We start from the raw sequence: 25710 nt of genomic DNA on the forward strand, positions 1-25710 counted from the left end.
GTTGCCTGCTAGAGATGCAACTTCCTTTGTGCTTATAATAACTCATGAGACTTACATGATTCAAGATTCTTTGGTAATTAGCAGAACATGGAGGAATTGCTGTTGGCAGACAACACTGAAACACATACAGTGAACTTTCTGTCCGAGTCTCAGTGAAACATTTTCCATTTAGCTTCTTGAAACTTATTGAAGATATTTACACTTAAGAATGTTATTCAGATGCTGTCATGAGGACAAATTAATGCTCTATGCGTGTGTAACAGTATGCTTTTGCTGTTAATATGATTCCTTCTAGGACAATTTGGGTCATCAAGAAATTTAAAAATTAAACATAGATGAGCATTTCTTGGGTTCCTAATGTATGATTTGATGATTGAAAACTCTGCACAGCCAAAAGGCATATACAGGATTGCAGCAGCCCTATTGTGCCATAGTGGCAGAAGTTATAGCTTCAGTCTAATGACACTGATGCCAGTGAATTCAAACTATTAATATATAAGTTATAAAAAAGGCAAAGCTCCAGAACACTTTTACCCTCCCCTCCCCTCCCCTCCCCTCCCCTCCCCTCCCCTCCCCTCCCCTCCCCTCTCCTCTCCTCTCCTCTCCTCTCCTCTCCTCTCCTCTCCTCTCCTCTCCTCTCCTCTCCTCTCCTCTCCTCTCCTCTCCTCTCCTCTCCTCTCCTCTCCTCTCCTCTCCTCTCCTCTCCTCTCCTCTCCTCTCCTCTCCTCTCCTCTCCTCTCCTCTCCTCTCCTCTCCTCTCCTCTCCTCTCCTCTCCTCTCCTCTCCTCTCCTCTCCTCTCCTCTCCTCTCTTTTTCCTTTTCCCTGCCCTGCCCTGCCCTGCCCTGCCCCTCACCCCCCTCTTCCCCTCCCCCCTCCCCCCACCCCCTTCCCCCTCCCCCCTTCCCGTTCCTCCCCCCCTCTCCCCTCCCTTCCCCCCCCCCCCCCCATCCTGTTTCTGATTTAACATTCAAAAATAAGAACTGTGTTAGGGAGTTTATTGTTTTAGTTGTTAATGACCTCTTTTCACTAATCAGAACTTGCACTCATTCTGTGAGTAGTATGATTGAGAAGAACCACCTCCCAATGGCACCTCAATGATGTAAAATTGGTTTTGATGAGATACATTATCACATGTTTTTCACTTGTGGATTGATATATTTACTTTACTCATTTTGTTTTACTTGCTTGGAATATCTGAACTGAATGACCTTCTGAAACAGAGACTTACAGTCCCTTAGCACTCCTCGTATTTGTTTCATTTTCAAAAATCTCTCTGCTGTTTTTGTTGTTGTTGTCGTTGTTTGTTTTTAATTTTAATTTTAATCAATTAATTTTATTTTTTAATAAATTAATTTTAATTTCAATCAATTAATTATTAATTAATTAATTGCTTTAATATACTTATTAGTTGGGAATACCTTTTTTTTTTCTTTTTCTTTTTTTTGTCCCCCAGGGTTCACCTGTATAGTTAAATAGTAATGTAGTAAATTTAAATGTATTTCTTGTTCTGGAGGTCTATGTACCAGCTCATTTCTCAAATCCCTTGGAGGTGAAAGAAGATAAGAGGTAGAGGAGTGGAACTTCTTCTAAGGCAGAACAGAAGGGCAGGGCAGTAAAGTGGTTTATCCAAAATTACAGTGAAAATAGCTGAACAGAGAACTGAACTTTGGATTTCCAATCTCCATTTTAGTACTACAATGTACTAAAATAAAGTACCCCATCCTTTCCCCTGTTGTATGCTGTCAGATCAGCCACGTCTAATTGGTAACTTTCTCATTCAATAAGGTCCTCCAACTGTTAGCAAATAAGAGTGTGAGATAGTTTATATTGTTAGTGTTGGGGAGAATCGAATGGATGTTCTATTAATGTTTCTCAGGTGATGGATCATACGGTATAATTAAATATTATTAAATGTACTTACATTATCAAGTAATCTATGTATACTGGAAACCTAGGGAGTACACTGAACATTTAAAGGAATCGTTGAAGGGGAACCCTGGGAGGGAATAGGTACAACCTGACCTTGGATAAGGGCCTGGAGATGATGAAATGAGTTGAAGCAGAACCAAGGAGCGGAGGGAGCATGCGTCGAGTGAGAAAGGTGAAAGAGTTCAGCGGAGAGGAAGACTCCTTACTTCATCTGGACGACCACCTGGACGACCACCAGAGTGCGCCACGCATGTGCAAAGGGGAGGGGAGCTAATTAGAATGAAAAGCGAGGCTGATGTTGCAACCTGTAATGAATATGTATACCTGACGCAATATTGTATGTATAAATAACGGCTGGGAAGTAACGGGACTTGAAGCCAGATTTGGGCACCTGCCCCGGCTTCCAGCGCTGAATAAAGCACCTTCATATAATCACTTGGTGGTTATGTGGTTGCTACGCTAACATTTTGGCGACCCAGATGGGACAGCGTGGGCACTGCTGAGGCGGATCGTGTCTCGGTTTCGCTCCAGCCGGCACCGAGGGATTCTCGGGGAGCAGTCGACCACGACCGACCTCCGCTGCTCACGACGTACCACTGGAGTGGTAAGCAAAGGTGCTTTCAACTTTGGGTATTCGGTACCGATTTGGTTGGGAAAGCCTGCCGGTCAAACGCGGCGAAAGCCACGCTCGGTTGGGCAGGGAGCTCCCGGGGTAAGCCTAGGCGCCGTCCGTTAGACAGAGCGAAAGCTCTGCAGGTTCGGCATTGGTAATTGTATTGGTTTGTGCTGAAGGGTCAGCACCTGGTATTATTGGTATGTAAAAAGCGTGCTGCTGCTCCGGCAGCTTTCGGAAGAGTGTGTTGCTGCTCCGGCAGCTTTCGGAAGAGTGTGTTGCTGCTCCGGCAGCTTTCGGGAGAGTGTGTTGCTGCTCCGGCAGCTTTCGGGAGAGTGTGTTGCTGCTCCGGCAGCTTTCGGAAGAGTGTGTTGCTGCTCCGGCAGCTTTCGGAAGAGTGTGTTGCTGCTCCGGCAGCTTTCGGAAGAGTGTGTTGCTGCTCCGGCAGCTTTCGGGAGAGTGTGTTGCTGCTCCGGCAGCTTTCGGAAGAGTGTGTTGCTGCTCCGGCAGCTTTCGGAAGAGTGTGTTGCTGCTCCGGCAGCTTTCGGGAGAGTGTGTTGCTGCTCCGGCAGCTTTCGGGAGAGTGTGTTGCTGCTCCGGCAGCTTTCGGGAGAGTGTGTTGCTGCTCCGGCAGCTTTCGGGAGAGTGTGTTGCTGCTCCGGCAGCTTTCGGAAGAGTGTGTTGCTGCTCCGGCAGCTTTCGGGAGAGTGTGTTGCTGCTCCGGCAGCTTTCGGGAGAGTGTGTTGCTGCTCCGGCAGCTTTCGGGAGAGTGTGTTGCTGCTCCGGCAGCTTTCGGGAGAGTGTGTTGCTGCTCCGGCAGCTTTCGGAAGAGTGTGTTGCTGCTCCGGCAGCTTTCGGGAGAGTGTGTTGCTGCTCCGGCAGCTTTCGGAAGAGTGTGTTGCTGCTCCGGCAGCTTTCGGGAGAGTGTGTTGCTGCTCCGGCAGCTTTCGGGAGAGTGTGTTGCTGCTCCGGCAGCTTTCGGGAGAGTGTATTGCTGCTCCGGCAGCTTCCGGGAGAGTGTGTTGCTGCTCCGGCAGCTTTTGGGTCCGTATCATAAGCTCAAAATGAAAAAGATTAAAGAAATTCTGGGAAAAGATGTACCTATCCCGCGGACATCCCCGCTGGGGTGTTTGCTAGCACACTGGAAAGAGGGAGGTTTTGGTCAAGAAATGCGGAAAGGAAAGCTGATTGATTATTGTAATATTTGGTGGCCACAGTATAAACTAGAGGACCAAGAAACTTGGCCTGAGAATGGAACATTGCAATATAATACAATTTTACAATTAATGCTATTTTGTAAGTGGGAAGGAAAATATGATGAACTGCCGTATGTGGAATTATTCTTTTATTTGCGCCGAAAGCCTGAATGGCAGCATGCTTGTGGAATAATGGTGCTTGAAGTTTAAACTGAGGAACGTTGTTGTGCATGTACTAAGGAGAGACGCTGTATACAGCATCAGGCAATAGAGAATAATAAGTATTATGGGGAAATGAATAATGGAAATATTGACTTGGAAGTTGCGCCGTCGGCTCCGCCGGAAGAGCCAGGACAGAGAGAAAAAGAAAAGGAAGATAGCAGTAGTAATGGAGAATCCCCGACTTTAGCCTCCCCTGTGTCACATAGGACCCGGCAACAGCGAAGGGCAGGGGAAACTATAAATGAAGAGGGAGGGAAAATAATCGCTCCCCTCAGGCAAGGAGTGGGGACAGAAGGACCGGTATATGTCAAGGTGCCTTTTTCAGCTGGGGATTTAATGATATGGAAGCAAGCAGCCGGCACCTACAGGGAAAACCCAGATAAAGTAGCTAGGATAATGAAAATGATAATTAAAACCCAAAATCCCGATTGGGATGATCTCCAGGTGATCCTGGATACTTTGATGGATTCAACAGAAAAGGACATGGTATTACGGGCAGCCAGAGAGAGAGCCTGAGAAGATATACATAATGGATTAGTGCTTGGAAATCTAGATCAAAACTTCCCCACCGAGGATCCCCAATGGGATTATAACACAGGGGATGGAATAAGGAGGCTGAAGAGATATCAAGATTGGGTACAAATCGGGGTACAGAATGCCATGCCCCGGACCATAAATTGGTCAAAATTGTATAATGTCAGGCAAGAAAAAGCGGAATCACCTTCCGCCTTTTTAGAGAGATTGAAAGAAACTGCTAAGAAATATACAGATTTAGACGTAGAGACTGAGCAAGCTAAAGCTCAATTAGTACTCATTTTCTTGGGACAAGCCCAAGAGGATATTAGGAAGAAATTGCAAAAGTTAGAAGGTGCAGATTTGAGAAATTTGGATAGGCTGTTGGAAATGGCCTGGAAAATCAAAACTAGCCCAGCCAGTAAAAATTGAACTTAAGGAAGGGGCCCGACCGGTATGGATTAAACAGTACCCGTTGAAGCTAGAAGCTAGGCTAGGGATAGTAAAGATTATAGATAAATTTCTTAGCTACCACATTCTGGAGGAATGCAAATCTGAATATAATACCCCAATTTTCCCAGTAAAGAAACCTAATGGGGAATACAGGCTAGTGCAGGACCTTAGGGCAATAAACGAAATAACAAAAGATATTCACCCAGTGGTGGCTAATCCTTATACATTGTTAACATCTGTAAAAGAGAAATATAAGTGGTTTACGGTAATTGATTTAAAAGACGCCTTCTTCTGCATACCCATTGACAAGGAAAGTAGAAAGCTTTTTGCTTTTGAATGGGAAAATCCACGGAACGGACGAAAGATGCAACTAACCTGGACAAGGTTGCCTCAAGGATTCAAGAATAGCCCGACCCTCTTCGGCAGTCAACTAGCTAAAGAAATAGAAGACTGGATTAACCAAGAACAGATTCAGGTACCAAAGGACCGATACTTGCTGCTACAATATGCGGACGGTATATTAATAGCTACCGAAGGAGAGTCAGAATGTATTCAGGTAACTATTGATATTTTGAATCAATTGGGACTAAATGGGTACAAGGTTTCTAAACAAAAGGCACAAATCGCGTGCACAACAGTAATTTATTTGGGATGTGAAATTTCTCAAGGACAAAGAAAATTGGGAGTTAACCGAATACAAGCTATTTGTGAAATCCCCGAGCCGCGAAATCTGCACGAACTACGGGCTTTCCTAGGTATGGCCGGGTGGTGTAGACTGTGGGTAATGGACTATGGACTCATAGCAAAGCCCCTCTATGAAACCCAAAAGGCCTGTACATTTACCTGGGGAAAGCCACAACAAGAGGCCTTTAAGAAATTAAAAGAAGCCCTGATAAAGGCGCCTGCCTTGGGCTTGCCGGACTTATCAAAGGACTTTCAGCTGTTTGTGCATGAGAGACAACGATTGGCATTAGGAGTACTGACCCAGCGACTTGGGAGCTGGAAAAGACCTGTGGGGTATTTTTCTAAACAATTGGATGCGGTAAGCGCCGGATGGCCCTCGTGTTTAAGGGCCGTGGCAGCCACAGTCCTTTTAATACAGGAAGCCAGGAAGCTCACATTAGGGAAACAAATTGAAGTGTTCGTGCCACATATGGTGACTACGGTATTGGAGCAAAAGGGGGGCCATTGGCTATCGCCCAGCCGAATGATGAAATATCAAGCTATATTAACTGAGCAAGATGATGTAATCTTAAGAACTACTAACCTATTGAACCCAGCAGTGTTTCTAGGAACAACTGCGGAGGAAGGAGACCTCAGTCATGATTGCGTGGAGATCATCGAACATACCTATGCCAGCAGAACAGACTTAAAAGATCAGCCTCTGGAGAGACCAGATTGGGAACTTTTCACGGATGGAAGCAGCTTCGTGGAAAATGGGACTCGTTATGCAGGATACGCAGTAACTACATCAAAGGTAGTGATCGAGGCAAATTCCCTACCTCCGGGGACTTCAGCCCAACGAGCAGAAATAGTCGCCCTGACGCGAGCCCTGGAACTAAGCGAGGGTAAGAATGTGAATATTTGGACAGATTCAAAATATGCATTCGGGGTAGTCCACGTACATGGGGCATTATGGAAAGAAAGGGGAATGCTATCCTCACAAGGGACTAATATAAAATATCAGGAAGAAATATTGAAATTAATAACAGCTGTACAGAAACCCCAACAGGTGGCCATAATGCATTGTAAAGCTCATCAAGGAGGGATGTCAGAGATTGCAGAAGGTAACAGATTGGCAGATTTGACGGCCCGGAAGGTCGCGCGTGAAGTACGGAAAGTAATGGCTCTAATTCCATCGAAGGTAGGCCTCTCTTGTTTTAAATTACCTAAAGACCCAAAGTATTCAGCAGAAGATGAGAGACTTGCAAATTTGATGAAGGCCCGGAAGAATCCTGACGGATGGTATGTGACTACGACAGGACAACTCATAGTGCCTCCTATAATAATGCGAGAAATCTTACAAATAAAACATAATGAATGTCACTGGGGTGCAGGAGCAATGGTGACCTATTTGAAACGAGGTGTCATCTCGGTACACATGTTAACAATGGCAAAGTCAGTAATGTCAAAATGTGAGCTTTGCTTAAAGAATAACCCGGTAGCAAGGAAACATGCTGAGATGAGGAGAATTAGAGCTGGAATAGAGCCTGGAGATTACTGGCAAATAGATTTCGTGGAACTGCCTAAAGCAAGAGGTTATAAATACCTATTGGTAGGGGTTGATACTTTTTCAGGATGGCCGGAGGCCCTTCCCTGTCGCACCAACCAAGCAAAGGAAACGGTAAAATGGTTACTACAGGAAATAATCCTTAGATTTGGTGTACCATTGGGTATTTCTTCAGACAGGGGACCACATTTCATTGCCAATGTGGTTAAGGAGGTTAGTAGGTTACTGGGAATCACCCAGAACACCCTATCCCACTTACTCCACCCCCATCCTATAGTACTAGCGTTAACAAGCAGGCATAGAGGAATCAATAAGATAGTAGACTAACAAAGATGCGTTAAGATTATACTTACTAATCTCTATATCAAGTTATACACACTAACCTCTACTAACCTGATTCAACCTAATAGTAATGAAAATACTTGCTCTTGGTATGAGTGAAGTATTTTCAAAGGGGGGAAATGTTAGTGTTGGGGAGAATCGAATGGATGTTCTATTAATGTTTCTCAGGTGATGGATCATACGGTATAATTAAATATTATTAAATGTACTTACATTATCAAGTAATCTATGTATACTGGAAACCTAGGGAGTACACTGAACATTTAAAGGAATCGTTGAAGGGGAACCCTGGGAGGGAATAGGTACAACCTGACCTTGGATAAGGGCCTGGAGATGATGAAATGAGTTGAAGCAGAACCAAGGAGCGGAGGGAGCATGCGTCGAGTGAGAAAGGTGAAAGAGTTCAGCGGAGAGGAAGACTCCTTACTTCATCTGGACGACCACCTGGACGACCACCAGAGTGCGCCACGCATGTGCAAAGGGGAGGGGAGCTAATTAGAATGAAAAGCGAGGCTGATGTTGCAACCTGTAATGAATATGTATACCTGACGCAATATTGTATGTATAAATAACGGCTGGGAAGTAACGGGACTTGAAGCCAGATTTGGGCACCTGCCCCGGCTTCCAGCGCTGAATAAAGCACCTTCATATAATCACTTGGTGGTTATGTGGTTGCTACGCTAACAATATCTTTTGGTTATGAACCATTCATAAGACAGAGTCTTTAATTTGAAAACTTCTTTCATCACAACTGTAACATAATAATGAACTAAGTAACAAATCCAATTAAAGTGAATAAAATAGACAGTTTAAAACACAAACAGCAGTTGTTAACCTCTATGTTGTTCTCCTCTTGATTGAAGTCTGGAAAAGAAAATGTAAATGTATAAAAACAACAACAAAAATAAAAAATATATCAGATTGAATGCCAAAAAAAAAACAATATGTCACTTGCAAAAGCTTGTATTGAGGATTTTAGCTTGTTTTTGACATCAAAGGAATTCAGTATTTCAATAGAACTTTGAATAGTCATCCGAACAGATTTTTCTAAATCTTTTGAAGGTTGCACATTACTGTTATATGCCTCAGTCAGGAACATGCATTTTTTAAAAGCATCCTGTATGCCTTTTGCAAAACCCTTTGGACAGCACCTACTTTCTATCATGCACTGTTGAACTGAAAAACATAGGGACAGACCTGTATGTGGTTTGGTGGTTACCACAGAACTGGTAAGAATGAAACATTATTATAATCCTCTGTAATGTAGAGTCATAACTATACTAGAGTCCTATTATTTAGCCTTTCATTTAGCATGGACTGCTCGGTCTTGTCTGCACAGGCATACCTCACTAAAGTTTTGATTTTGCACTTAAAATGTTGTAAAAACAAAGACGTATTCTCATGGTATAAGTAAACCCTTTGTAGGAACATTATGAATTAAAGGCTGTAGAATATTATCTAACCAGAACTTTTATTTTATAGAAACTTATTAAATGCACTCTTTTAGCATTGAACAGATAAAACTTCATGCATTTTATGACTTTTTGTCCCTTGAATATACTTTGCTTGTTAAAATTATACCATAATTCTTTTATTGTTAAATATATTAATTGCTTTTAATTGACTGTGTAGTGTTAAAGTACAAAAAACCTTCTCAGTATTAAATATGTAATTGCTAATTTTGCTGTAATCCCTCTGAACACTTTAGAATTTACATTTTGCACTCAACAATGATTTTAAATGACATTCTGTCTTTAATTTTTACTACACAGATAAGATATGACACCAATCTTCAACAGAGTGTGCTTTTGAGTAGATCACTTTCCTGCAGAGGTTTCCACCAATGTTCTGCCTCTGTGTCTGTGTGGAAAATGCTGAAAGGCTGTTGTCTAAAAGTTTAAAGCTACAGGGCAAAAACTAATCCTCTCAAATCACTTGAGAATGACATCAGGCTTTAAAAATGCTATGCAAGCAAGATGAACAAAATGGAAAAAAAATAACCAAAGCTAAAAAAGCCAACTATTCATGCGTAAATGCAAGTATATTTTCGGTCTTTAAGACTGCGAAGTTCTTTACTGACTTCTTAAGGGAATGCAAATACGCTTCTACTCACACTGCCTTTTATTTGCATTCTAACATTTCAGCTCTAAAGACAATGCTAGAAATGCCCCATGTATTTGAAAAGAAAAATAAATAAATCAATAACTTAACCTCTAGTCTCTATTCTATGTAACAAGAAGATAAAATGGCTCACCAGCCTTACAACTGCTGTGTAGAAAAGGCTAAAAACGTCTCACATATGACAAACCTGTTGTTCTGGGGCAACATAGAATATAGGTCACAGTCCTTATTAGTTAGAGGTTTTTTTCCGGGGGAAGACTGTCCTAGAAATTGAAGGTATTTTCCACTTAAACCTGAAAAGTTCACATAATGACAATTTCCAATGGCATACGCTTATGAATTTTGAATTTGCTCTGTGATGTATTCAATTCTCAGGAAACACCAGTGTTCCACATGGTTGGATTTACTTTGTGTCATGTTAGTGGTTTGAAAAGACACCTTCCTTCAACGTCAGTCTGTTCAGAAGATGAATATGATTTACATACTGGGATTGAGTGCACCCTCACCAAGTTTGCAGATGACACCAAGCTGATTGGTGTGGTTGATACAGTAGAAGGAAGGTATGCCACCCAAAAGGTGGCATACCTGGGCAAGCTTGAGAAGTGGGCTCATGTGAACCTAATGAAGTTCAACAAGTTAAAGTGTAAGGTGCTGCACCTGGGTTGGGGCAGTCCTAGACAGGAGTACAGACTGGGAGAAGAACTCATTAAGAGCAGCCTTGGTGTGGTGATTTTACTGGGGTGGGTGGCCGAGCTCCACCACAACTGCTCTCTCACTCCCCCTCATCAAAGAAGAACGGGCAGAATATACAATGAAAAGGGCTCAAGGGTTGAGATAAGGATGAGGAGATCACACAGTAATTATTGTGATGGGCAAAACAGACTCAGCATAGGGAGATAGTAAGATCTGTTGCATATTACTAACAAGCTAGAGAAGTGAGAAACAAAGGAAAGAAACCAAAAGCACCTTCCCCCCCATCCACCCTCTTCCACCTCCTCCCCCCTGATTGGCACAGGGGAAGGGGGGAATGGGGGGTTATGGTCAGTCTATAGCGCTTCTTCTCCGCTGCTCCTTCTCAGTCACTCTTGTCCCCTGTACTGTGGGGTCCCTCCCACGGGATGCAGTCCTTGCTGAACTGATCTGGCGTGGGCTGCCCACAGGCAGCAGCTCTTCAAGAACTGCCCCAGATATGGGTCTGTACCACGGGGTCCATCCCTCCGAGCAATCTGCTCCAACCTGGATCCCCCATGGGCAGCAGCTCCTGCCAGGTCACCTGCTCCTGTGTGGTCTCCTCTCCATGGGCTACAGGTCCAGCCTGGAATCTGCTCTGGCAGGGGTCTTCCACAGGCTGCAGCCTCCATCGGTACAGGTAAACCTGCTCCCACCATGGTCTCCTCCACGGGCTGCAGCGTGGAACCCTGCTCCACTGTGGTACTCCATGGGCTGCAGGGGGACAGGCTGCTTCACCATGGTCCTCACCACAGACCGCAGGGGACTTCTGCTCTGGTGCCTGGAGCACCTCTCCCCCTCCTTCTTCACTGACCTTGGTGCCTGCAAGGCTGTTCCTCACTCCTCTCACTCTCCCAGCTGCTGTGTGATGCAGCGTTTTTTTTTTTTTTCCCCCTGTCTTAAATATGCTCTCACAGAGGCACAAAAAAACATCACTTATTGGCTCAGCTCTGGTCAGCAGTGGGGCTGTTACCAAACATGGGGCAGCTTCTAGATCCTTCTCACGGAAGCCACCCCTATGGCCCCCTGCTACCAAATCCTTGCCACATAAACCCACTACACGGAGAAGGACTTGGGGGTACTGGTGGATGAAAACATGAGCTGGCAGTGAGCGCTTGTGAGGCCACCTGCATCCTAGACTGCATCAAAAGAGGAGTGGCCAGCAGATCAAGGGAGGTGATTGTCCCCCTCTGCTCTGTCCTTGTGTGGCCCCACTTGGAGTACTGTGTCCAGATCTGGAGCCCCCAACACAAGAAGCATGTTGATCTGTTAGAGTGGGTCCAGAAAAAGGCCATGAAGTTGATCAGAGGGCTGGAGCACTTCTGCTGTGAAGAGAGGCTGAGCGAACTGGGGCTGTTCAGCCTACAGAAGAGAAGGCTCCAAGGTGACATCATTGCAGCCTTTCAGTACTTACAAAGAGATGGAGAGTTATTTTTACTCAATCAGATAAACACAGGACAAGAGGGGAGATTTAGATTTGAGGTTAGGTGGAAATTCTTCACTCAGAGGGTGTTGAGGCACTGAAACAGGTTGTCCAGGGAGTTTGTGGATGCCCATACCTGGAGGTGTTCAAGATCAGGTTAGATGAGGCCCTGAACAACCTGATCTGATGGGTGGCATCCCTGCCTATGGCAGGGGGGTTGAAACTAGATGGTCTTTAAGGTCCCTTCCAACCCAAGCCATTCTATGATATTCTATGATTGTATGATTCTAAGATCTGCACTACAGCCACTTTATTTGGTTTCAAAAATTTGAAATTTTGTAGTGTAAATGGCTGCATAGAGAGATTTATTGCATAATGCAGATAAGTAAATACAATCTGAGGTTCTCTTTTATATTGAATACAGAGTTCTTATGTGGCTTAGGGGGCAATATACTTGCACCCTATCTGTCACAACTGACAGTAACTGCATTCCTCCTTTGCCTCATTGAGGTACCAACTTTTCTCTTGTCTAATGTTGAATTTTCAGATGCTACCGAGGTCAATAGGACATATACTGTGATTAAGAAGCCGCAAAGTGACTTGCAATGTTCCGTATTCTGACGTAGAAACTCCCAATGATTTTAAATCTCAAATTTCTTATTAAACACTTTGGTCTTCATTTTTTATTTGCTTTCCTGTTTATTGTCATAAAATCTAGAAAGTAAAACACATTTTAATATCCTGAAGGGTAGAAGGGTATTCAAGTTTCATTTAGATTACATTTGGGTATAGGAACAACATTTCTGTGTTTTTTCTTGAAGGCCTTTCTTCCTTGCAAGCTTCTGTAAAAACATAGGCTGGAACATACCTGGTGAAATAGCCCATATGATATAAATACATAAATGAAAACTCTTAGGAAAAAAATAAAGCTGGATACCCAAGAGATCTGAGGCTGCCTCAGATCTGTGCCCACAAATCCAACCAGCAGTGAGTCTGAAAATGTATTCCCAGTATGAAAATGTACATACAATGCACACAGATACACCAAGTATTTACATAGCCAGCCACATAGATAAGACACACAGAGCATACACACAGAAGACATAAACGCTCACTAGTGATAATATAAATATGTATATATAAATAAATATACATAAATGTATAATATGTACTACTCCATTGTACCCTTCTACTGCAGTTCTCCTGTAATCTTTGGAATATTAAAACAAAATTTTCTTAAATCATTAAGGCCCCTCATGTATAATAGAAAATAAAATAAAATAAATATTAAAATAAAAATGAAAATAAATAAAATAAAATAAAGGTGCCACAAAATCCTTGATGTCTGGCCTTTAAAGAAAACTGATTTTTTGAAAAGATCTCTTTCTGTATTACCTATATTACATTATTTTTGTTTTGTGATAAATGAAAATGAGATTTTGGTAGAATAATATAAAAAAGTACTTTGCCCTTTTCAGGAAAAAAAATGAAGAACATGTTAGAGCTATTGCAGATGAAATGGTGAATGAGGATGGTCAGCTTTATGGGAAACAAACAAACAAATAAATAAATAAATAAATATTTCCCATTTATAAATGGGAATTCTCAAGCTATTTTTTCTTAGAATAATGGGATTATTGTAGGAGCTCAGAATAATTCAGGCTAGAAGGAGGTCTCTAGTTTAAACTCATGCTCACAACAAGGTCAGCTGTACGCTCAAACTAGGATGCTTTTTGCTTTGTCCAATCAGATCTTGAGAACCTCCAAGAATGGAGAAAGACTGCACCATCTCCTTGTATAACCACTGTCGGACTGTCCTCAAGGGATTAAAAAAAAAAAATATATATATCTTTTGTTTATTTGTAATGTCATTAGATTCAATTTATACTGATTGTCCCTTATCTTTCTGCTATGCATTGCTATGAAAACTCTGTCTGTGTCTCTTCAACAATCAGCTCATGGGCACTGGTATTCCCAAAACTGTCTCTTTTCCAGATTGAACAAAGCTAACTCTCTATGTCAATCTACAGACAAGTGCGTCAGCCCCAAACCACCTCAATGATTCTCAACAGAACTTGCTCTAGTTTAACATGTACCCCAAACTTTATTCAGTACTTTCTTTAGATGTGGACTCAGGAGTGTTTTGTTGTCTTGGGTGTATGTGGCAAAGGTTAGGTGGGAGATAATACTGCAGGGATGGACTCTGTGGGAAATGGCCAGTGGCTGCCCCATGCTGGACACAGCTGTTTGCAGCCTGGTCAGCAATGGACCCACCACAGGTTACAGATATGCCGCTTAGTGAAGTTTATGGTACTTTTGTGTAAATATATTCAAGAAAAGGCAGAAAACTCTAGATAGAGAGAGTGGTAGGAGACAAAAAGAGTGAGAAACAACAGAGAAAACACCAACGTCAGAGAAGGGTATTCTCCAGGTGCCAGGGCAGATATTCCCCTGGAGCCTGTGGAGACCCACACTGGAGGAGCCATAGCTCATGGAGAACCCACAGCAGAATAGAAGGAAAATGGGATAAGGAAGGAGCAGCAGAGAGAAACTGTTGTATACTGACTGTAAAGCCCTCCACCTCTTTTACTTCTCATTGTTTCACTGAAGGGACTGAGAGAAAGTGTGGTGACAACAAGGTGGGAGAAGAGGAGTCTGGAGAGCAATTGAGTTGTGACTGGGAAAAAGGAGGGAAAAGATGTTTTACCTGTGTATCTTAATGATTTCCTTTGTGGTTCCTCATACCTGAAACCATAATTACATATATTAAGGGCGACCATATACATATACATATTACATTACATATATATATATACATTACATATATATGTATATATATGTATAATATAATATGTATATGTATATGTATATAATATGTATATGTACATAATATATACATATACATATATATGTATATGTATATAATATGTATATGTATATAATATAATATGTATATACATATAATATGTATATATTATATATATATATACATTACATATATAGAAGGGCGACCAAGCTGGTGAGGGGTCTGGAGAACAAGTCTTACGAGGAGCGGCTGAGGGAGCTGGGCTTGTTCAGCCTGGAGAAGAGGAGGCTCAGGGGCGACCTCATCGCTCTCTACAGTTACCTGAAAGGAGGCTGTAGAGAGGTGGGGGTTGGTCTATTCTCCCACATGCCTGGTGACAGGACGAGGGGGAATGGGCTAAAGTTGCGACAGGGGAGTTTTAGGTTGGATGTTAGGAAGTACTTCTTTACCGAAAGGGTTATTAAGCATTGGAACGGGCTGCCCAGGGAGGTGGTGGAGTCACCATCCCTGGAGGTCTTTAAAAGACGTTTAGATGTAGAGCTTGGGGATATGGTTTAGTGGAGTACTTAGTGTTAGGTCGGAGGTTGGACTCGATGATCTTGAGGTCTCTTCCAACCTAGAAAAATCTGTGAATCTGTGAATATGTACTTGTAGAAACATTCATTACCCAAATCAAAACTGCCTTGCCTAAGTAGTAAGCAATATTCCCGTATCTAACTCAATCCATAAGCTTTCTTGACCCTGTTCTTCCTATTCTTTCCCCATTGTACTGGGTTAAGAGGGAAGTGAAATAGCAGCTGAGTGTGTGTTTGTCTGTTAGCTTGGGCCAACCCACCACATGAGTGAAAGGAATATTATCATTTCCCTTGACTTACTGTCTATGCTCTTGTTAATACAGCCCAGGATGCTGTTAGCCTTCTGTGTTGCCAGGGTAAATTTCTGGCTCTTGTTCACCTTGCCACGAGCATACTCAGTAAGAGCTTTTCATCAGAAATGCCCTTGAGCAAGTCAGTCCCCAGCCAGTCAGTCGGTCAGTCAGTCCTCATCCTGTATTCTTGCAAGACTTTCTTCCTGCCTAGGTTCAGGACATTGCATTTGTCCTTGTTGAATTTCATTACATTGCTCTTGATCTACTCCTCCAGACTTATCTAGCCACATAATGGTAGCCCTGCTCTTAAACATGGTAGCTAATATGCTCTTGTCTTCCCCACCATGTGGCATCAGGCATAAACTTGATAAGCCTGAACTGCATCACCTTCTCCAGATCACTGATAAAGACTTAAACAGAATAGATTAGAGGATACACCCCTCCCACTCTCTGCTTGCTATAGTGAATACAACCCATTAACCTCAACATTCTGAATAATTAACTACTTAGTTGTCCGCCTATCCAAATCATAACACCCTAATTTGGCTACAGCAATGCTCTGTGGGATGGCATTGAAAACCTTGCTGAAGTTGAGACAAATTGTTTGTGGGTGAGGAAAAAAGCAATTAAGTTGGGCGATTTGCTCTAAACAGACATGTGTTAATTGCTCCCAATCACCTTCTCCTTCATGTGCCTGGTATTGCTCTTCTTAAACTCTTGAATGCTGCACCTATGTAGAATTCAACAAGAATGTTAGTCTTTGTTTATTTGTTTATATTTTTAAATAGAAAATTTAATAAGGTTAAGTTTTGGGGGAAAATAAAAGCATTACACTAGTTTCATTCAGGACTGAAAAGATCTTTTGGAAAAAAAATATTTATTTACTGTTGACTTAAAAGAAGACTGTTTCTTTCTTGTACTCTGACTCATGACTAATTTTCATTTAATATTGGGAATAGTTTGAAATGTCTATGTATATTAAGAATATGTGTTTCCTTATAATATGAAGAAAGGTAATCTTTCTCCTATTGTCTTGCCTTATATCACTATCATCATCATCATCCTTGATCTAATAAAATAATTAAATGATTGGCATACCATTGGCATATCTACTACGGGGATTTGAATGGGTCTGTCTAGTTCTGAAGTCACAAGGCAGTGATTATCTTGCAGTTGTCTTTTAAAACAGGCATAATGTTCTATATTTAAAGAGTATCAAAAGTGTAGCTAAATAAGAAATTTAAAAGTATGGAGTTTTCTCTATGCTTTGCTGTCCGAAGAATGTATCTAGTAACTAGTATGATCCTGAATGATTTTTTTTTTTTTTTCCAGTTAGATTTTTAATCTTCTGAAAGATTGGATTTTAATAGTAGAGCAAATATTTATTTTTCTCTTGGTCATCTTAACACCATGCCCAGTGAAAACCATAATCTCTTCATGATTTTTATGTACACGTATTGGTTATTTAACAGAAATATTCATGCTTTAGAGGAAAGGTTGTATAAAACTTATATATCAATGAGATTTATAAAGTCTCCTAGATAGACTTAGTCTGAGTCTCTTGTCTTTGCTTAAGACCTTCATTTTTTTTCTTCACCTGGTGTTCATTTTTTCTTCACCTGGTGTTCATTTTATAAGTGGCATACACACAAAATATTCTATGGCAAAACATAACATAACATCGAGAACTTGTTCTCCAGTGTCATACATATACATTTTTTCTCTGAGTGTGCTTTGTGAATTTTGGCCAGAAAGTTGAAGATGAATGCTCACAGGGATATTACTCTGAATCATCTTGAATATATGCTTCATGTGACACAGACAATGTGGCAAGGGATGGCATTAAGGTACATATTTTTATTCTTTGTCATTTGGGTTTCCCAGCACTGCAGGCACTGCAGGCTGGGAGAAGGGCTATGTAGTGCTACTATAAACAACATGTGGGAATAAAAATGTTTTTGCGGAGTTACATTGTTTAAAGGTAAGGGATGGGGTATTGAGATATGCTTGCAGTGATAAGGAAACTTAGCAGGCAACCTTGTAAAATGCAGACAACCAGACTCCTTAGAACAGATAGGTGAAAATCACTATGTTAAGTCAAGTCAGATAAGTGAAGAAACATTACCACTTCAAACAGTAAAAAAAGTCAAAAGAAATTTGAAATTTAACAGGCCGGAAACTGAAGGCCAGGCATTGTCTGTGAAGCATCAGATAGATTGTGAACCTGGATTACCCACTCCAGTGGGGAAACAGGGGAGGGTCCTGTCATCAAAGAGTATATAAACTGTGTTCTGGAACCAGTAGGTGTGCTCCTGCTTGTGGGACACCCACCATTGCAATCGCGAATAAATTACTACTTCACTGAGATCCTCGCCTGAGCCTAAGTTATTGGCTACGGAGTTTCTCACAGTCTGGGGGCTCATCCGGGATCCAGTCACCTACCGGGGAGCCCCACCGCCGCAGCAGCAGGAAGGCATGCCCTGCTGATTTCAGCGGTCCTGTGCATTGATGGTGGCAGTTCTGCGGAGAGCTGACAGAGGGCCCGAGACTGATGAAAGAGGCAGGATCCATGAAGTAGTGGGGAAAGGAAGAAGGTAGGCACTCCGGGTTTAAGAATTGATCCGGTAACTGTGCACAGACCAAGGTAAGAAATGTTAAGTATTGCCTTGGGGGTCGGGTGAGACTCTGTGTGACGTGTGATTGAGACGTACTTTTGTACGAAGCGAGTGTGGGGTCCTGATCCGCGGTTCCGCAGCTCCGCGAGGGGCGCGGCCGGAGACGGACGAAGTGTGAGATAAGGGAGAGAAAGGAAGAGTCTCGGGAAATTTGGAGTGTGGTAAGCCCTTGCACAGGGAAGTGCCTGGCAGTACACCAGGGAAATTTGGTGTGCGGTAGTCCTTGCATGGGGAAGTGTTTGGCAGTACACCAGGGAAATTTGGTGTACAGTAATCCTTGCATGGGGAAGTGCTCGGAAGTACACCAGGGAATCTGGTAAACTCACAGGTGTGCGGTAGTCCTTGCACGGGGAAGTGCTTGGGAGTACACCCCCTTTTCCAGAATTGGAACGTTAGTGTGTGGTACCCTGCAGGAGGGAAATTTCTGTAGCAGCACACTGACAAGGGCTAGGAAAAATGGGAAATATGAGTTCCAGGGGACAGGGAAATATCCCTGGGGGAGTGCCCACCGAAAGTTCTTCCTGAAGAATTATAAGAAATTGGAAAAATAATCTCAAAATTAGAGGAGATGATAAAAGAAAAAAAAAAAGTTAAATATTGTGTATCAGTCTGGACAAAAGAACCAATTAAGGAAACAGCAGTATTTTGGCCAAAATACGGGCCTGATGAAAATTCAGGCTTTAAATTTATGTGTAAACAATAAGATTCTTTTTTTTTTTTTTTTTTTTTTCGGAGGAGGAGCCAAGTTATGCTCCCTATAATCCTAATATTGCACCGGCGGCAGCAGCAGTTGCTCCAGGAAGGGAGACAGGGACTGCAATTAACACTGTCCCTAGAGAAGAGCGTACTCTAGGCTCTGGCAAGAATTAGAACAAGGTAGAAGAAGTACTGAGAATTTTGCCTTCCCTGATACTAACAGTACTAAGACTAACTGTGTATCCTCTTAGGTGAACTTCCCCCCCTCCTTACCAGCAGAGAGGCAAGGAGTTTTAAGGAGATGAAGTCTTTAACTGAGGACCCCAACAGGCTAGCTGAACAATTAGACCAGTTCCTAGGACTTAACTTATACTCTTGGGGGGGGGGGGGGGAACTATGTATATAAATACGTTGTTTACAGGGAAAGAAATGGGAATGATCAGGAGGAGAGCTGCTATACAAAAATGGGAAAGAACTCATCCTCCAGGACCAGGGGTAATACCGGCAGGGCAGAAATAACCACTTGCTGATCCTGGCTGGAATAATAATAGTGTGCAACACAGAAATCGTATGAGAGACTTGGGGTCAGAATGAGAAAGTACTTGGGGATGAATCCTGAGGAGCCGGTATCCCAGGGCTCTTGAAAGTTCATATTGTGATTAAAGCCTGGCAAGATACCCAGAAAATGCTCCAGAAGGTGGGGGGATGTAGTGAACAGTCACTGGGGGGCCCTCCTGTGGGAGGCCCTGAACGTGTGTGTCAAGAGGGGAGATGAGAAGGAAAAGCAGAGAGTGAAACTAATGGTATTGACAGTGTAGCAGGTAGTCAGGCAGAGGGTTGGAGAAAGAGGAAGAAAATCTTCAGGGGGCGTCAGGGCCAGGATGGAAAAGAGAGGAAGAGAGATGAAGGAATGGCAGGCAAGGAAAGCTATCTCTGTTGCGGCCTGAGTCTTAGCAGGGACAGGCTTTGATGGGATGTTTTAAGTGTGGGCAGGCTGGCCACTTCAGGTAGGAATATCCGGAGTGGAAGAAGGAGGAGAGAAGGAAAATGGGATGAAATATGTTATACTGATATGTTGTTTCAGCATCCTGGAGGGAGAAAGGTGTGGAATTAAGTTGGCCAATGACTGAGACTTTGGTGAAAGTACAGGCTGGAGAAAGATATAAAGAAGTGTTAAAAAGGGTTATTGAAGGTGCTAAAGGTGTGGTATGTAATGTTTGACAGAGCTGTTTTTTCAATGAGTTGGGAAAGTTGAATGAGCAGGGAAAGAGGATGTAGGCGTTATCTAAGTAACAGTCTAGAAGTTTTGGTGTATTTGCTGTGGTGTTTGATCAGTTTCCCAAGTATCGAGAAGTGGGGGGGGCTGGGGGGGCAGCCTGCTCCACCAGGGGCCTCTCCACAGGCCGCAGGGGGCTTCGGCTCCGGTGCCTGCAGCGCCTCCACCCCCTCCTTCTGTGCTGACTTTGGTGTCTGCGGGGAGGTTTCTCACTCCTCACTCTCCCAGCTGCTGTTGAGCAGCAGGTTTTTGTTTGTTTGCTTGTTTGTTTTCGTGGATGTGCTCTCACAGAGGCACGGACTGTGTTGCTCATGGCTTGGCTCTGGGCAGCGGTGGGCCCCTTTTGGGGCCGGATGAAATTGTCCCTTATCTGCCACGGGGCGGCTTCCGGATTTTCATTCCGAACCTTGCCATCAAACCCAATACACTGGGGCAGCTAGGTCATTACTGGCCTATAAAGCATCAGGGACTAAATTAACTAATGAAACCCTAAAAAGTGATGGGGGTAGAAGGGGCTGGGATAACAGTGCCACCTTTGGGGGATACCAAGCTGAGACTAGGGGATAAAATGATCTCTGGGCAATTATTGTATGTACCCAAGGCAGGGACTAACTTGTTGGGAAGGGATTTGATGATGAAATTGGGCATTTAAACAGTAAATTTTTCGACTGGAATAACAGTGTTATTAATGGGGTGCTCTCAGGCCCTGAGAGCAAAGATATATTCACCTCTGACTGGAAAGACTCTGAAGTGGGGGCAGAAGCAACAATACATATGGACAGTTTTACCTCAGGGGTTTGCAGGGCCACCGATTTATTTGGGCAAAGTTCTAGAACAGATTTTGGAGCAGTTCCAACCTCCCAAGGAGAAAGTACTGTTACAAAATGTGGATGATCGTTTATTGTCAGGACAGGAGAAAACAGTTGTGAAGGAAGCTACTAACAAGCTATTCAACTTTCTGGGAAAGCAGGGCTTGGGAATATTGAAAAATAAATTACAATACGTAGAAAGAGAAGTCAGGTATTTAAGGCATCTAACGTCTGAGGGAAAACTGAGAATAAATCCAGAGAGGATTCAGGGAATTGTTGAAAACTAAGAAAGAACTAAAAAGTTTTAAGAGAAAGATTTTTTTTTTTTAAGCAATCAGGAGCCACGAAGTCTGAGGGAAAATGGATACTCCCTGATGGGAGAGAAATGCTGAGTAAAGCACCAATGAGGCAAATATTAATCGTTTTACATCAAGAGAGTCATTGGGAGGTGCAAGCAATGTGTGATGTTGTGTTAAGAAAGTATGTCTGTGTAGGAATTTACACTTTAGTGAAGCAAATATGCAGAGGATGTACCATATGTCAAAAGGCAAATAAAAAGGTTATTCGTAACTCACCTAGAGGGGGACGGGAGCCAGGGATTCGACCTTTCCAAAGTATACAGGTAGACTTTGCTGAGTTACCTAAAGCAGGGAGACTAAGTACTTGTTGTGAGAAACACTCCGTAGCCAATAACTTAGGCTCAGGCGAGGATCTCAGTGAAGTAGTAATTTATTCGCGATTGCAATTGTGGGCACCCCACAAGCAGGAGAGCGCACCTACTGGTTCCAGAACACAGTTTATATACTTTTTGATGACAGGACCCTCCCCTGTTCCCCACTGGAGTGGGTAATCCAGGTTCACAATCTATCTGATGCTTCACAGACAATGCCTGGCCTTCAGTTTCCGGCCTGTTTTTGAGGTGGTAATGTTTTCTCCCCTTATCTGACTTGACTTAACATAGTGATTTTCACCTGATTGCTCTAAGGAGTATGGTTGTCTGCATTTTACAGGTCACCTGCTGAGCTTTCTTATCACTGTAAGCATATCTCAATACCACATTACTTCCTTCTAAACAATGTAACACTGCAAAAACAACATTTCTATTCCCACATTGTTTGTCCTAATTGACCACGTGACTGGATGGGTGTAAGCTTTCCCCTCCGTATCTGCCACTGCGAACACAGTGGCTAAGGTATCACCGGAGCAAATAGTCCCTAGATATGGGATAGCTGAAAACATTGATTCAGATCAAGGAAGTCATTTCACTTCACAAGTACAGCAAGGGTTAATGCAGGCCTTAGAGACTGAGTGGGATTTTTACACCCCCTGGCACCCCTCCTCTTCTGGGAAGGTAAAGCGAATGAACCAGACATTAAAGAAGCAATTAACTAAGTTAGTGTTAGAAACCCAGTTTCCTTGGGTAAAATGCTTACCTTTAGCACTCCTACAGGTTCAAACAGCACCAAGAAACGATATAGGAATTTCACCGTATGAGATGCTGTTCAGATTACCCTATCTGGGCAGAAGGGATGAATTCGAAACACAATTCGAAACAAGAGAGTTTTCTTAAGAACTGTATTCTGGGGTTGTTCTCTTCTTAAGGAATTTAAGGAGACTGGTTGTCTGCATTTTAGGAGGTCACCTGCTGAGCTTTCTTATCACTGTAAGCATATCTCAATACCACATTCCTTCCTTCTATACAATGTAACACTGCAAAAACAACATTTCTATTCCCACACCACCTTACTCAGATAAGGTGATGATATTAGAGGAGATGGAAAGCAAAGAAGGTGAAGAAGAGGAAGATATCTACCAAATTACACCTTAGAGAAAAGTTTTGCAAAAATCAATAATTTATATAAAAAAAAAAGGGGGGGAATTGTGGGAATAAAAATGTTGTTTTTGCAGAGTTACATTGTTTAAAGTTAAGGAATGGAGTAGTGAGATATGCTTGCAGTGATAAGAAAACTTAGCAGGCGACCTTGTAAAATGCAGATAACCAGACTCCTTAGAACAATTAGGTGAAAATCACGGTGTTAAGTCAAGTCAGATAAGTGAAGAAACACTGTGAAGTATCAGATAGATTGTGAACCTGGATTACCCACTCCAGTGGGGAAACAGGGGAGGGTCCTGATTTATGATTTATGTGAGTGTTTCTCACAATAGGAACACTATGAGACTTGGCTTTTTCTGTTGGTCCTGAATAGTTTCATAACCTCTGGAATATTATATAACTTGAATGGCACTGAAAGCAGCATGGTTTAGAACAGTAGTTAACACCTCACATGCTCAGGAATTGCAAGATTGAATAAAACACACCATTGTATTCCCGATACCACAGTTAATGTTTATTTACAATAGCAATTAAGCCTCTGTTTTGTTTTACTTGCCTCTAGTGTCCCTTCTGTTTTAGTGTCATTGAAAATCAGTTTTGTGTTGTTTGAACATGAGTACTGACACTTTGATGGTATGTAGGCAGACCTGTACTTGGTATGTCTGCTCTCCATGCTAGCAAGCAAATTGTGGTATGGAATTGGCACAACTTTTTTTGTCAGATTGCTGAGCTTGAGATAGTGCTTTATGCTTTGTGGAGAGCATAGTGCTATGACAACAGAAGCAAGAGTCTCTTGGGTCCTGCTCCAGTTTAAAAGGCTTACAGGACAAGCAGGACAAGAACAATTTGTGTAGTGTACTTGTTCTCTGTAGTAAGGAAGTGAGAAAAACTTAGCAAGCAATATGGTCTTCACAGAGTTGAAGTCAGTGAACTTTTTAAAAAGAGATTTTTATATGATCTAGTTGGAATAGGCTATTAAGTTTTGTTGAAACTGTGATCCTGTAATGTTAATCAGTTACAAAAAAGCATACTTTAGTTTACTTTGCATGTCCAAATTTCCTGTCAAGGTAAACTTATTTTTGTTTATCCTAGATATGACCTTTGCTCTCTGATGTAATATTCAAAACTTAAACATATCTATTATGTAACAAAGAAGTGCTTTTATTCCTTTTTATGTAGAATACAAATAAAACCAAATGTAACTCAAGACATATTTAATACACCTGTTATGAGACTTCTTATGCCTCAACAAATTTTTTTGAAGTCATCTTTAAAAGTCAAGACTTTTAAAGTCATTTTGCAATGACGCAGAAATGTCCCTTGTTTTGACTCTTGTCAAGGTAAAGATATATGAAATGCAGTTGCCCAAATATTGTGTAATGGGTCTAAACCATTAGAGCCACGAGCCTTGATTTCCTCTATGTGTAAGACTTAATACATTGTGTTAATTGGTAACATTGTGTTACCTTTGGTAAGGGTAACTTTTATTGTGGCCTGGGTATCTTCTTACAGTTCTTCTCACCATTGTGACTAACTAGGGCAGTTTTTCCCCTCTGTATTTCATTCATCTAGCTTTGTTCCTTTCATAATTTAACATTGATAGTGATATTAGTTTTTTTGCTGTTTAGCTTCATGTAAAGGATCTGTATAACCATTTTCAGTTTCCCATCTCTGTTATAAGGGGTATCATCAAATAGTACTTTTTACAGTTAACAAAAGTTCTTCATGAAATCTACTATAACATTTTTTTTTTTCTTTTTACAAGAGCAGAGGACTAAATAATAGAAGACATGTAACAGCACTATATTCTGTAGCAAGCAGCTCTTTCTCCTTTTATATGTCTATCCTTTCTTACTTTTTTTTTTTTTAATTATTTTTAGTCATGAGATGCCCCAATAGTGCCTTTCTCTGTGTACATTCCAATTGTAGAGTAGCTAGTAAATACAGATTGTGTGGGCACTTGTCCTGTGGAAGTAAACCACCAATTTGGCCTGATCAGATAATTTAAGACAATGTCATATGATCTGATAGGTAACACTGGTGTCAGGAGCTATTTCTGACATTGTTCTTAAGCGTGAAATTCTGAGAAGTAAACCCACAAAAGTAAAGTTTTTATTTGAGGTAAAAACTGTCTGTTGGATCAAATATAAACAAAAATATCCTGCTTGAATTCTTAGGCCAGCATAGCAAAATGATGGTATTGTGAAATGTACTGAGTTTTTGTGTGACATAAATATTTTATGGTATTACTTTCCCATTTTTTCCCTTTTTCCTTTTTTTTCCCCTTTCCCCTTTTTTCCCCCCTTCATTTTTCCCCCCCTTCTTTTCCCCCCCCTCTTCCCCCCCTTTTTCTCCCCTTTTTTTCCCCCTTTCCCCCCTCTTTCCCCCCCATTTCCTTCCCCTTCCCCCTTTCCCCCACCTTTTCCCCCCACATTTTTTCTTTTTCCCCCTGTTGTGGTTTAACCCGGCTGGCAGCTAAACACCACACAGCCGTTCGCTCACCCTCCCCCCTCCCTCTCTGGGATGGGGGAGAGAAACAGGAAAGTGAAGCCTGTGAGTTGAGATAAAGACAGTTTATTAAGACAGGAATATAATAATAACAATAATAATAATAATAGTGATAATGATAATAGTATTAATAATAATAATGTGTAAGAAACAAGTGATGCACAATGCAATTGCTCACCACCCGCTGACCGATGCCCAGCCTATCCCCGAGCAGCCGGCCCCCCACCCCGGCCAGCCACCCCTATATATTGTTTAGCATGACATCAGATGGTATGGAATACCCCTTTGGCCAGTTTGGGTCAGCTGTCCTGGGTCTGTCCCCTCCCAGCTCCTGCTGCACCCCTAGCCTGCTCGCTGGCAGGACAGAGCGAGAAGCTGAAAAGTCCTTGGCCTGGTGTAAGCACTGCTCTGCAACAATTAAAACATCAGCATGTTATCAGCGCTCTTCTCATCCTAATGCAAAACA

At 42.3% G+C, this 25710-nt stretch overlaps 2 long non-coding RNA genes across 3 annotated transcripts in view; both read left to right on the forward strand.

The window, feature by feature from the left end:
* LOC310890139 overlaps positions 1-25710 on the forward strand; it is a 764802-nt gene that overhangs the window by 348617 nt on the left and 390475 nt on the right. The gene's annotated exons all lie outside the window — the stretch shown is intronic.
* LOC310890146 lies at positions 1505-8152 on the forward strand. The gene is made up of 2 exons (XR_014577065.1): positions 1505-2534; positions 7747-8152. It is a non-coding gene; the product is annotated as an uncharacterized lncRNA (long non-coding RNA).

The sequence above is a fragment of the Anser anser genome (genome assembly GCF_964211835.1).
Source record: "Anser anser genome assembly, chromosome: Z".
NCBI classification, from domain to species: Eukaryota; Metazoa; Chordata; class Aves; order Anseriformes; family Anatidae; genus Anser; species Anser anser.